This window comes from Lontra canadensis, unplaced genomic scaffold, assembly GCF_010015895.1.
Source record: "Lontra canadensis isolate GAN:19392208 unplaced genomic scaffold, GSC_riverotter_1.0 scaffold64, whole genome shotgun sequence".
NCBI classification, from domain to species: Eukaryota; Metazoa; Chordata; class Mammalia; order Carnivora; family Mustelidae; genus Lontra; species Lontra canadensis.
In genome coordinates, this window is record NW_022631058.1 from 6878726 (window position 1) to 6892234 (window position 13509).

Below are 13509 nucleotides of genomic sequence, written 5' to 3' on the forward strand. Positions count from 1 at the left end.
TCAGCTGGAAAAAAAAAATAGAATATTTAAAGAGAAAGTAACATTAACCACATTTTGACCTTAAAATTGTATTTGAATTCAGATGCATAATGTTGAAAGAACATTTTACATTACTCTCTGAATATCTTATTGTCAGACACTGTTACCTCCTTAGTAACCATTATTGACTTTTTTCCTTGGTAGCAGAATCCTGTGTTTATTCAGGAATTGGGTGACTGTTTTATGGAATCTCTTAGCCCTGGGTAATGTATGTTGATTGGACTAGGGAACCAATCCCAGTAAAGCCCAACTCAATCATAACAATTGGTTTAGGCAGGAGAATTTGATACTTACATGTAAAGGGGGAAAGGATTATATGGGAAGGGAGTAAAAGGAAAATTTCCCTTCCCTTGAAACTAGACATGAAAATAGAACACTTTCCTCCCTTACCTTGGATATTAAAGTTTAATAATGTGACATTTGGGACTTGCAGTCATATTGTGAGCACATTGCTGAGCTACTATGCTAGAATAAACCTCCTCCTGATTACCTTTTCATATAAGATAATACATTTCCTATTGTTGAAGTAATTTGTAGTAAGATTTTTTGATACCTGAAATGGAAAGCATGCTAATTAACTTTAACATCAAGATTTTGGATCAATCACTGTATGTTTAGTGTCTCTTCCCTATGTTTGTGTTAATCAGATTGAGCTGAATAAGCCAAGGTTTATTTCCATCCACATAAATTCTGCTACATTTCAGTGGATTTCCAGGTAAACTCATTGTATTGACTTAGGGATTCATTATTCTTAACATCTTAAGTCCTGCCATCTCAATGCATGGTTTCCAGGGTTACTGAATGAGAAAAAGAGAGAGGTAGAGCATTATCTGGAAACTTTCTACTGCCTCCAAATGATAGTAAATTTCATTCAGTCCATTAGCCAGAGCTAGGCACATAACCCAGAATGAACACAAGAGGCTGGGAAGTGTGGAAAAGCTCTTGGATTCCTAGTGAGTTTAAAAATTCTCTGCCACAATGAATCTGGTCTAGATATAGAGATGCTAGATCTTAAGATTAGGGAATTTATTTTTCTTACTACCTAAGAATAAGAAGGGCTCTTGATTCCCTTTAGTTTTTAATTATTTGGAAAAAAAATTTAGATTTAACTTAATTACCAAAAAAGAAGTTTTATGAGAGCTACAAGAAGAAAGGCAAACCGTAGGGAACCACACACGTGTGTAGCAGAAGGTCCATGACAGGGCAATGGTTCAGAGCATGAACACTGAAGTCTGATGGACCTGGGTCTGTATGGAGCTCATTTATCTGTTAGATGTATAACTTAAAAAAGTTTTCAAAGTATTTGAGCTTGGATTAGTGATTTCCAAGATGGGAATAAAATTAGTATCTCTTCTATAGAGTTTTGAAAAAAGAATGTGCTTGGTTCATAGAAAAATGTGCAATATATGATAAACATTTTGTTATATGCTATGGTAAACATGAGTGTTCTGTGAGTCCATCAGTGACCTAAACAAAATCTTTAGAATACAATATGGCATGGTCATTTCTGTTGTGTGTTTTCCAACACCACCAGTTCTCAAATTCTCAGTGGACTCTGACTGGGTGTCCTATGAATTTAACTCAATTCTGACACTCTCTACTTAGAGATAGTGGCTCAAAGACTCAAAGAAACATTCACTTATATTTAGTTTAAAAGATATGATAAAAGATACAGATGAACAGTTAAATGAAGAGCACAAGATCCAGAAGGTCCTGAGCTTAAGAACTACCCCTCTTGGGGAACTGCAGTGTACCACTCTCCAGCATGTGGATGCATTCATCAACCTAAAGCTCATTGATTATTCTTGTTCAAGAGTTTTTATAGATATTTAATTTCTAGCCCATCCCCTTTTCCTGGAGTTCAGTGGGCTGGATTGAAAGTTCCAGCTCTCCAGTCACTTGGCCTTTGCTGGTGATGAGCCCACTAAGGCTACCTCATGGCCCTTTCCTAACTCACCTCATTAGCATAAGCTAAAGTGTAATTGAAAGGAGCTCATTATGAATAACAAAAAAAAAACATTGCTATCGCTCAGGAAATTACAAGCATTTTAGGAGTTTTGCTTCAGGAAGCTGGGATAGAGACCAAATATATTTTTAATCATAGCACACCATCCTATATGAAACAAGCATTTTCTTTTATTCTCTAAATTTGCTAAAGTGCAGAATAAGTAGAACTAATAAATGTGTCATTTTACAAATAAAAACAATGCATTCTTTCTTGAGCAAACTTTTTCCTTTTTGATGTCCATGTTTTATATTTTACAATCATGCCACAATTATGTTAGTGGAAAGAGGATAGAAAAGGCAATCAAGTTACTTAAGCTTATATTAGGCAATTATAGAAAATGTAGTGCTATGCTAATAAACCATGGCTAATTTTGTCAATAAATAAGTCTTGGATTATAAATTTTTCTACATTATATTTCCCAACTCTCTGCAGTACATTCATAAGAGATAATGCTAGACAGATTCTATGATACTGATGTTTTAAGTGCATTTTTACATAAATATTCTTCAACCATAACTATGTCAAAACTTGTTACTGTTAAAAAAGAGAATGGTGCCTAGTTGGCTCAGTCATTAAGTGTCTGCTTTCAGCTCAGGTCATGATCCCAGGGTCCTCCGATCAAGCCCCACATTGGGCTCCTTGCTCCTCGGGAAGCCTGCTTCTCCCTCTCCCACTCTCCCTGCTTGTGTTCTCTCTCTCACTGTGTCTCTCTGTCAAATAAATTTTAAAAATCTTAAAAAAAAAAAAAGAGAGACAACACGTTCCAAATAGAGTTACTTGTGTTAAAACCCATATCACCAATTAGAGACTTACTACCCAACTTAATTACAGTTTCAGACTCTCTCAGAAATGGAATCTTAAACCAGTCAATCTGGAATTACCTGGTCAGCTCTAGTAAGGTAATCTGTCTGATGAACACTATCATCTGCTAAAGGAAGGTGACCTTGCCACAAACAATGTGTTCTTTGGTAGTACAGCTTTCTTGTCCCACCCCCTTCTGCTTATAAAAGTCTTTTATTTTGTATAGCTCTTCAGAGCTCTTATCTGTTTGCTAGGTGGGATGCTGCCTGATTCATGAATCCTTGAATAAAACCAGTAAGATCTTTAAAATTTACTCAGTTGAATTGTTTGTTTGTTTTTTAACACTACACTTTCATATTTTAGATATACAGAGAAAAGGATTGCTTGAGTATAAAAGACTTTTAATCCTTTTATGTCACCAAAGGCTAACTTTTGCCTTTAATGAATTGCATTTGCATTGTGTATAGTGTGTGTGTGGGTGTGGGTGTGTGTGTGTGTGTGCGCGTGCATGCGCATACATTTGATGTTAGTGGTATGATGAATTGGAAGAAGAGAGGGGTAGTACTTTCTTTCCTTGTAGCTAGCTCTCCACTTGTTTACCAAATTCATATTAAACCCATATTATATATGGAAAACTGGGCTAAGACAGCAAATATACCCATGTCTTTAAAAAGTAAAGTTTAGCTGCGAAGATAAACATTAAATAAATAAATCCAATAAAGTATGATCAGTGTCATGGCATGTCCACCTATTATATGAATACTTGCTAGATGATATGACCTAGTTTAGGTGAGTAAGGGAAGGCTTAAGTGCAGAACAGATATTTAACTGAATAACGAGTAGGAGAGTAGGAGGTAGCTAAGAAAAAAAAAAAATTGAGAAAATCATACCCACACATCAATACATGTTTTCTTTTATTCTGAAATTTTAATTTCTACATTTTGTTATATATGTGTGTGTTTAGTGCTTTTGTTTGGGCACATGGTAGAGAGTATTTCAACAGAACTGAGTAATTAACATCTGCAAGGATCTTCCATCATTATCCAAAAAGGCTAATTCTTAGATAACTTGTTTTACTCTTTGCAAAACAAAACATGATAGACTTTGGACTCTGATGAATAGGTACTTGGGTACTAGTTGTGTAACTGGGTGAAGTTTTTAACCAAGCAGCTATCTTTAATTCAAACAGTTAATCAACTGATATTAATTAAAATATAAACATAAATTAATTAAAATAAAATATAAAAATAAAATATGAATATATATAAAAATATAAAATACGTTAGTTGTGTTACCTAGGTGAAATTTTTAACCAAGCAGACAGCCTTAATTCAGTTAGCCAATTGATAGTAATTAAAATATAAATGTAGAAATAAATTAAAATACAAAATATTCAAAGAGCAATTAACATAGTAATTAAAATTTCACCTCTGCTAGTAGTTAGTGGGCCAGAAGAAATAGATGTCATGGAGGATGATGAGTAGGAGTATACAGACTAGGGGAAATACATAGACTGAAGAATGTAGACTGATTCATGAAGCAGAGTGTCCATTGTACACATATACTGACACACTGAATTAAAGAAGAGGTAATGAGGGCTAGAAGGATAGTAATGATCACCGACAGTTGGATATTGTTCTAAAGCAACACAAAAATATGTATTCACACCTATTCTTTGTTTTGATCATTATCTCAAGTCATCTTCAATCCAATTTCTTAACCTTTTACATAGTGTAAGACAGGATGTAATACATTTTGTATTCCAAATGTGTCATTAATTATTGTGGATTTGGGCAGGACACTTAAAGCAGGTTTGCCTTGGGCAACGTATTTTTATAATATAAAATTTTCATTTTCCCTCAAAATAAAAAATAGAATAAACTATGAAATTTAGTGTATTTATCATTGTTTCCTGTAAAATTCTTATTATCTAATGCAACCAAGAGTCAATAACACAGAAATAGTGAGTATTTGTAATAATGTCCTGAGGCTCAGCATTATTGACAAGCACATTTCTAACTACCAACTAATAAAGGAATCATGATTTAATTAAATTTGTGTATTAAGGATGAGTGGCGCTTTTTGCTGTTGAGAAAGCACTTTTATTTACTTAATAAGCGATATTGAGAGACTATTGTGCATTAGAGCTCAAAAACAAATCAGGTAAAACCTTATTCATATAAAGTTGGCAGCTAGAGACAGATAAACAAAAATTCACAGTCCACTGTACTAAGTACTTTAATTTACATGCATGTGTGGTCTTATGACAGCACATTTGATCCTCACCATAAACATGTAGGTTAGATTAAGGCAAAAAGTTCAAGTAATTTGTCTAATTGCCAGGAGTTTACAGGAGAAGTGTTTAAATCTTAATCTTTTACTCCAAAGTCTATATTTTTCTCAATAACTTCTGATTATTTGAAAACTAAGAATCCGTGGACTCATATACATACATCCATAAGTAGATCTCTACAGTTCAAACCCATTTTGTTTGAGGGTCAACTGTATTTTGAGAAGTTTCTTATATGCGCATTCAAATTCCTGATCTATTCTTTCAGCTAAGATGCATATATCAATACATATGTGTAATCCACCAAACCACAAACTCAACTATGGTATAGAGTGCCTCTCTCCAGGAAGGCTTCACAATCAGCCACATACAGAACTATATATATCCAGACTCTGTGAACCCACATGCCTTGGTCTGACCCTGAATCGCCAGTCAGGATTCCTTTCCTCCCACTGTGATTTCCAATTTTTTATTTTGTCACTTTCTCACTCATACAAATTGGCATACCTCCCTTTTAGGGACCTATTCTGCCAACCAAAAGGGATTCAACAAGATCTGTCCTTTTCAGGTCATTAAATATTTTATTATACCTTTCCCCAAAGCACTTGATGTCAGCTAGCCCTGGACCTCCACAATTAAGGGAACAAATGGGAAGCAACCTATTAGTGATCCTTGAAAGTAAGTAAGGATCAGCCCCAAGGCAATATGTAGCCACCAATTCTAGACAGAGTTTTGTATAATTTTATGTATCATCTCCAGTGAACTTGTGTTATCCATGTCTTAATAGGTATATTGGGCATTCTTCTCTATTATAAATATAGTTATATACGTGGGAACCTCTCAGCCTAAAAATAACGCACCCTGAGCCAGTTCTTGGCCTAAATAAGACCATCATAAATGTGCCCATAGCCAGAGTAAAACCCATATATTTTGCTCCTAAAAGCTGTCCCAAGATTGCAGGACAAGAATTCTATCCAGAGAAAGCAGTTTTGCAACAATATCATGCGGGTGGTAGCATAGCTTTCCAGCATTCTTATTGTACCAGCCATTAATTCCGTTTCCAACTGAATAGAAATCACTGCGTTTCTTCCTCACCTTTGCCGACTCTTGTTTCATGCCTCCCTTTACATTATGTGTATTTTAGTATGCAGTTTGGCAATTGACTGCTTAGCAACTATAAAATTATTTTGGAGGAGAATCTATATTAAAAAAGAAACTTTCAATAATGTTGTAGTGCATGTCCCTGGAAAACTAATTTTAGTAGGAAGAGATGTTCAGCCAATACTGATATGCTAAAGAGTATGAACATACATATTAGTGTATCTACTCATAATAAAAATGGGAAGTTAATCTTTATAGTCCTTGTTTTAATTATTTTTCTGAGGAAGTATCCTATTTATTGTTTGACTCTCTTCCTAAACCAATATTATTAAGTTAAGAATTATTTCTTCTTAATCATTACAGTTTCTACATTTGTCTTTGTGGTATGCTTATCTCTTTTTATATGTAGGAAAAATAAAGCAGACATTGTATTACAATGACGTCAAGTCATTCCAAAACTTTCCAGACATGAAAATTTGCAACTATTCAGGTTGACAGCACGCCTAAGTGTGTATGTGGGGAGGGTATAGTGACAATTGTGCATTTAGAAAGATATACTAGGAAGCTATAATATATTATATACAAAAGGGGAAAGATCATGGTCATAAGAAAGCAAACAGAATATACAGTTATTCTAGTCTTCCCCAGCATGTTTTTTTCTAAGAATTTTATTTTTCTCCCCAATTTCATTATAGAAGCAGGAATAACCATAGCACACCATGTCTTCTCTTCCTGGACAGAATTGATTGGTCTTCCAGTAAGACATGGGGTTCAGAATTGGTTGATAATGGAAATACCCTGGCTGCCAACACCACTAAGTCACCCCAGATGGATGATTCAGTGGCTGGGAACCAACTGCAAGTTGAACCCGTGAGATCCTTTGTCCAGATTTGTGCACTTGGTCCCAGCGTTGCTGGAGCATGAACCCCTTGGATACGTGAATCATACTGTGTACAATCAAAGAACTACCACAGCCCATATCTTCTGTTTTATGAACTGAAATGGAGGAAAATATTCTATAGATACAAAGGGGCTGAATATAGAGATACTTGGAAAGGAGCAGAGAAAAATAGAGAAAAAGTCTTAACACTTTAAATCCTTGGATTCATTATAATTCCTGAAGCCCAAAGACATTCCTGCCATTGGTTTTTGAATCCAAGAATCTCCTTAGTACATTACTCCTTTTTGAATCAATCAGTTTGAGTTGAGTATCTTTTACTTTGCCCAAACAAATGTTAACCATACTAAATGGTACTGGAGGGCTGTATCAAAAGGGCAACAAAGTGGACAGCCATCGCAGCCACACCAAAGGGCTGTTCAGGCCATGATCTAGTATCAGGAAACACAACAATCACTGTGAAAGCCTCACTGATCAGGGGATTTAACATAAATTGTGTGAAACCACTGCACACAACTGTTGTTCTCCTGCAACTGCATTCTCAGGCACTTCTCTGGACCATGTTTAGCTGTCCATATTGCAAAAACACTGTATACACTGTATGCAACCTTGGGCCTAAGTGCCTGTATGGAAGAAACAGGGAATAGTTCTCAGACTACATCAGATGCTCACTCCATTCAAAAAAAGTGGAAGCCAGTAAGACAAGAGGCAGACTGAGAACTACTGGGTAGAGATGATTGACTTCCCATACTTCCCTAGAGCTGACCACACAGACGAGTCTCAATCAGCACCCTTTGCTCTGTTTCCCTCTCTTTCCTGACCCAGCTCTGATTATCACAGTAGTTAACCTTTTTTCTGTCCTATATATTTGTAGTCAGGAAAATGGAAAAAATAAAATGCATTGGGATCTGGGATTTTCTGAAGCAGAGTAGATTACCTTTTAAGATCTATGACTTCAGAGCTTAATGTAGCAAAGGGTGTATGCAGTTCCTGCTTTCCTTCCATCTGCATTAGAGACAGAATGAGCTAAAGGTGGTTGGCATTAGAACTCTTGAGTACATGTTTTCAGTGATGGTATTTGGTATATTTACTGAGTGTGTGTGTGTATGTTTTCTTTTTATTATTATTATTATATTATATATTATATATATTATATTATATTATATATTAAAAATAAATTATTATTATCATTATGGACTTCTTTAAGATGTCTGAGAACTACTAACTTCAGATAAAAGTATTCTTGACAACTCTTAACATCAGTCTATTTCTTATTATTTTTGTTATTATTTTGAATTGGTAGGGTTCATTCCAGGGTGATAACAGATGATTTGCAACTTGCTAGTGATCATCTTAAGGCAAACCACCTTTGTTCATTAGTTTGATGTTCCTGTTTGAGCAGTGTTTTCTAGAATTCCTGCCTAATTTGATCAATTTCAGGACTCGTAAGCTAAGATTGAGGTGACTGAACCATAAAGGTCATCATATGACCCTTATATTCATGACATAACTTGTACTTTAATTCATTACTTCAGTCTAATTTTAAACCATTTTATCTGAAGTCCAGAATGAGACAATAAACAGAAATCTTGCAGTTTTTAGTACAAAGCTCAACATAGATTTAATGAAGAGATTGAAAATATCAAAGATACAGAACAAGATGAAGAAGTTACCAGATGTTGAGGGACTGGAGGAGGACGGCTCGATAGAGAATCTCGAATGTTGGTATGAAAGACAAGCTGAGACAGGTGGCCATCAGGCAGGTCATTAGGGGCTGTAGCAGAAAGGATTCTGCCTACAGACTGTAGCATGTTTATGTGATGAGATGTGTTCTGTTCTGGTGTGTTTAAAGGATGAATGCAGTGTGGTGGCCAAAAACCTCTGACTAAGGAGGACATGTTTACATTACATTACAAAATATACCTTACTTGAGGGTGCAAAATGCGTTAATTGGAAAGAATAGAATGTAGTGACTCCTGGACTCAGTGTAATTGACTCCCACTGGCACATGAGGGCAATGTGCCAGGTTCTAGTGTTGGCAGGGAGTGAGTTCTCAATTAGGTAAATCTCTCCATTTCTTAACCACCAGCCTTGCTAATGCTCTGGTCTTTGGCCGAGATTATTGCAATAATCTTCTAACAAGTCCCCTTGCTGCTCCTCTTGCCCCTTTACAGTCTACTTGTCACATGTCAGCCCAAGAGATCCCTTCAATTTGTTAAGTTACATTACATCACCTGTCTGCTCAGTGACCTCCAATAGTTCTCACTCTCTCAGTAAAAGTGAAAGTTCTCATGGCTTATAAGGTGCTATATGTTCTGCTTCCCCTACTCCTTACTGTTCTGATGTTAAATCCTACTCCCCTTCTGTGAGTTCATTTACCTCAACCCACAGGTGACTCCTCACTCTGTCTCCAATGTGCAAGACACACATCTTCCTCAGTGCCTTTGCACCTGCTGTTTCCTCTCTCCAGCATGTTCTCCCCTAGATAGATGTATGTATACTCCAGCCCCTCCTCAGGACTCAGGTTAGGTTTCAGCCTCTCAGAGAGGCCTTCTGGGCTTATTGTGCCCCTGAGTGCTTGAAATCCATCTCTACAACTATAATTTTCTGTACAGTAATTATCCAACTATATATAAATATATATGTGTATGCTTTTATTTTGTTTAATCCTCTATCTTCTGATATCTAAACACAAGCTCTTCCTGTTTTATTCACTGACTTATCCCAGCACCTGAAAGTGTCTGATACATAGTATGTTCTCAATACATATTGCATATTTGTTAAAGGAACCTGGCCTTTCCTTGAATACTCAGAGATGCCGAAATTACTATTTACTTCCTTTAGGGGATATAGAAATACAAATCACATATGCATATGTGTAAAATTCACTTACGTTTAATGAACCAGAAGAGAGGAAATTTTCAAAAAACAGTGGAAAGGAGTATAATTAAGAAAGAGGAAGAGAAAAAAAAAAGTGGAATGTTAAAATTAAGGAGTTCCAAAAGTAAAAATTCTAAAGGAAATACTAGAGGGATTTCCTAAGGGAAATCACTAAGGGGGAACCACTGGCTCAAAACTGTAAGATCATCAGCCACATTTAAGAGGAGGAGATTTTTAATTTGGGGGAGGATGTGAGCAATACATGAAAAGGTTTAAGTTACATGGACCTAGAAAAGAGAGCCAGGACATCTTGGAGAAATAGGTGATTCCAAGTCTGAGGCAGGATATGTACCAGGAACATTCTGTATTAACAGAAATGTAACTTGCTATTCAAAAGTTCCTGAAGAGTCAATTTGAAGAGAGTCTCATTGGTCAAAGATGAAACAATTTGAACATTAATAAAAATAATAAGTGCCATGGAGTGAAATACATTAAGTATGATTAAATACATGAATTCATAATGAAAACAAAATGAGCAAAGAAAACACACTGGTCATCATTGGGAGATTCTAAAAAAAAACCAAGCTCATTATTTTGAAACTGCTAAATGAAAGGTGAGGCATTTCTATTATATTTTGGATAATTCTGGATAATAAAGAGAAAACTTATAAACCAGGTATTAGATGAAGGGCTTTTTTTCCTTTTATAGAGGTTTTCATCTGATTAAGAAGACATTATAAAATTAGAAATTATCATACTGAAACTTCTATTTGAATTAATGATTCTAGACACTGATCCCCAACAATTGTTAACATAAAAAAGAGAAACAATCGGCCATGATGTGTTTCCTGATAGAAGGACATGCCACCTACCAACCAAGCAGTCTTGCCAGAAGGAAAAAAAAACTGAATCAGATCAAGGCTCTACAAATAGTTAGCAATTTACAGAATAACATATTAATCTGTGCCATGGAAATATAATCAGCACAGTGCAGACTGTAGGAAATGTAACAGGAAAAACAACCCTATCTCCAACAAATAAATCACAAGGATAAATAAATTGGACAGAACTTACAAAAAAGACTTCAAGAAACATCAACAAATTATGTTATTTGAATTTTATGTGGACTCTGATTCAAGCAAATTAAAACTAATAAACATAATGAGACAGTAGAAATTTGAACACTGAATGGGTTTTTGATATTATTAAGGCATAATTATTAATTTCTCTTAGATATGACAAGGATAATAGAATACCTTTACCTCTTGAAATATTTGTGGTTGAAATCATATGATGTTTGGTATTTTCTTCATTAGTCATGTCCTCTATTTTCCCTCAAAATCCCTCCCTAATAGTTAACTCCTTGTGCTAAACCTGTGTTTGTCAGAAGCAGAGCCTGAGATGAGGATTATGTGCAAGTGATTTACTAAGGAAGTGCTCTTGTGAGAGACCTCGAAGAGCACAGATTCAGGATATTGAAAAGAAAGAAGTCAAGCAAGATGAAGTCCCAGCCCCAGCCAAATTCTGCAGAGAAGCCCTGAAGTACTAATTGTAGTTCAGGGAGTATTTCAACTGGAGATCTGAAAAAGCCTCAAGAAATCTGGAAATGGGAGATCTGCAGGAGTCTTGAGTGGAAAGCAGTTAGCTTCATGGCCATGGGGAAACAGAGTGCTGAAGAGTACAACCTCAGGAATCAGAGGGCTGAAGTTTAAATTCTAAATCATGGCTCCTACATCTACTGTGACTCAGCATTCTCATCTGAAAAATGGGGATAATAATAGCACCTTCCTCATAGAGTCACAGGGATTAAGTGAGACAATCCATAAATCCATTAAATGAGACAATCCCTATACAAGTTGTTTAGAATAATGTTTGGGTCATAAAGCTTGAACAAATATGTGGAATTATTGACAATAGATGCTTTAATTGATAGATGTCCTGAAATATACAATTTGTTTTTAAGGACCCACAAAGTCAGTAATAAATATAGGTGATAATAAGTATATACTTGAGCAGATAGATGGTGGTTGTAAAAGAGTTAGGAAGAATCCAACCAGAGCTGGGGGCTGCCTTAGTTAGCTTCTTCAGGTAGCAGACTCCAAGACACCGATTAGTGTGTTTGCTGAGGAATACTTTGGGAACAGTGCCATAAGGGGCAAGAGAATAAGAACTAGAACCCTAGGAATACAGGGAAGGCAACCTAGGATCGCACTTTCAGGGGGAACATATCTGAAAATGAGGCACAGACTCTAAATGCTACTTGAGTAAAGGGGCTTAAATCCTGGGATCTGTTGTAGTAAGAGCTTGAAGCCAGGAACAAGATAAGAACAAGGTAAGCAAAGTATTAGGTAAGAGCAGAAGGAACAGGAAGGCTAATTTGATGATATAGACTGAGTTATTTCATTTAGAGCTCACAATAACTCTATTTTTTAAAAAAAGGTGATTAATACTGCCCTCATTTGAGAGATGGAAAATATTAAAGCTTAAGTAATGTGCCTAATTAATTCAGTAATGTGCCCAAGTTAACTCACTGATTAAGTAGAACAGTTGCGACTAAATCCCAGATCTTTTTAACTACATAGCTTGAGTGCTTAACTTCAATACTGAAATTTTTGTCCTAAGGTTTTTTGTTTTTGTTTTTTTAAGATTTTGTTTATTTATTTGACAGACAGAGATCACAAGTAGGTGGAGAGGCAGGCAGAGAGAGAGAAGGGGATGCAGGCTCCCTGCTGAGCAGAGAGCCCTATGCTGGGCTCAATCCCAGGACCCTGGGATCATGAGTGAGCCAAAGGCAGAGGCTTTAACCCACTGAACCACCCAGGCACCCCTAGTCCTAAGCTTTTAAGGTTATTTTTGGTCATCATCAGGTACTTGATGATTAATATCATGAGGATATGATATGACCTGTTGATGGAATATATCTAGTATCTCCCCTAGCCAAAAAAAAAAAAAAAAAAAAAAAAGTTACCGTATGTTATAGTTAGAATGTTGTCCCAAAGTATTAAACATTATTAGTGGATATCCAGGGCCAAAGCAAAAACATTACAAAGTTTTTGTTTTTTCTATGCTAGAACTCAGCCTCCAGTAGATGTGGGAGATGTGAAGCTAACTTTACTGTTGGTAAAAGTATGCTGACAGTGGGCTCAAAAAAAGAAAAACAACATGCAGTTTGAGATTGATCAAGCCCATTGGTCTCAAGCATAGAAACAAATAAGTATGGTTATAGCAATATTTTTTGCATCAGTGATCATTAATAATATGTCAGAAAGCATGGGACCATTTCCATCCGGCTACTGTATGAATGCCAATTTAGGAACAGAATAGGAGTAATTGGCTCAACATGACTACAGTCACTTGTTTATCTAAGAATAAAACACTGAGAGGCATGTTGGCAAATTAAATGAAAATGAATCCTGCTCATAATCAAATAAAAATACAATACATCCAGAGAATGTTCTAGTGTTGAACTTTCCCCCATGCCCTATCTAGCTG

At 35.9% G+C, this 13509-nt stretch overlaps 1 pseudogene; it reads left to right on the top strand.

The window, feature by feature from the left end:
• LOC116879902 overlaps window positions 1–13509 on the top strand; it is a 52263-nt pseudogene that overhangs the window by 30524 nt on the left and 8230 nt on the right.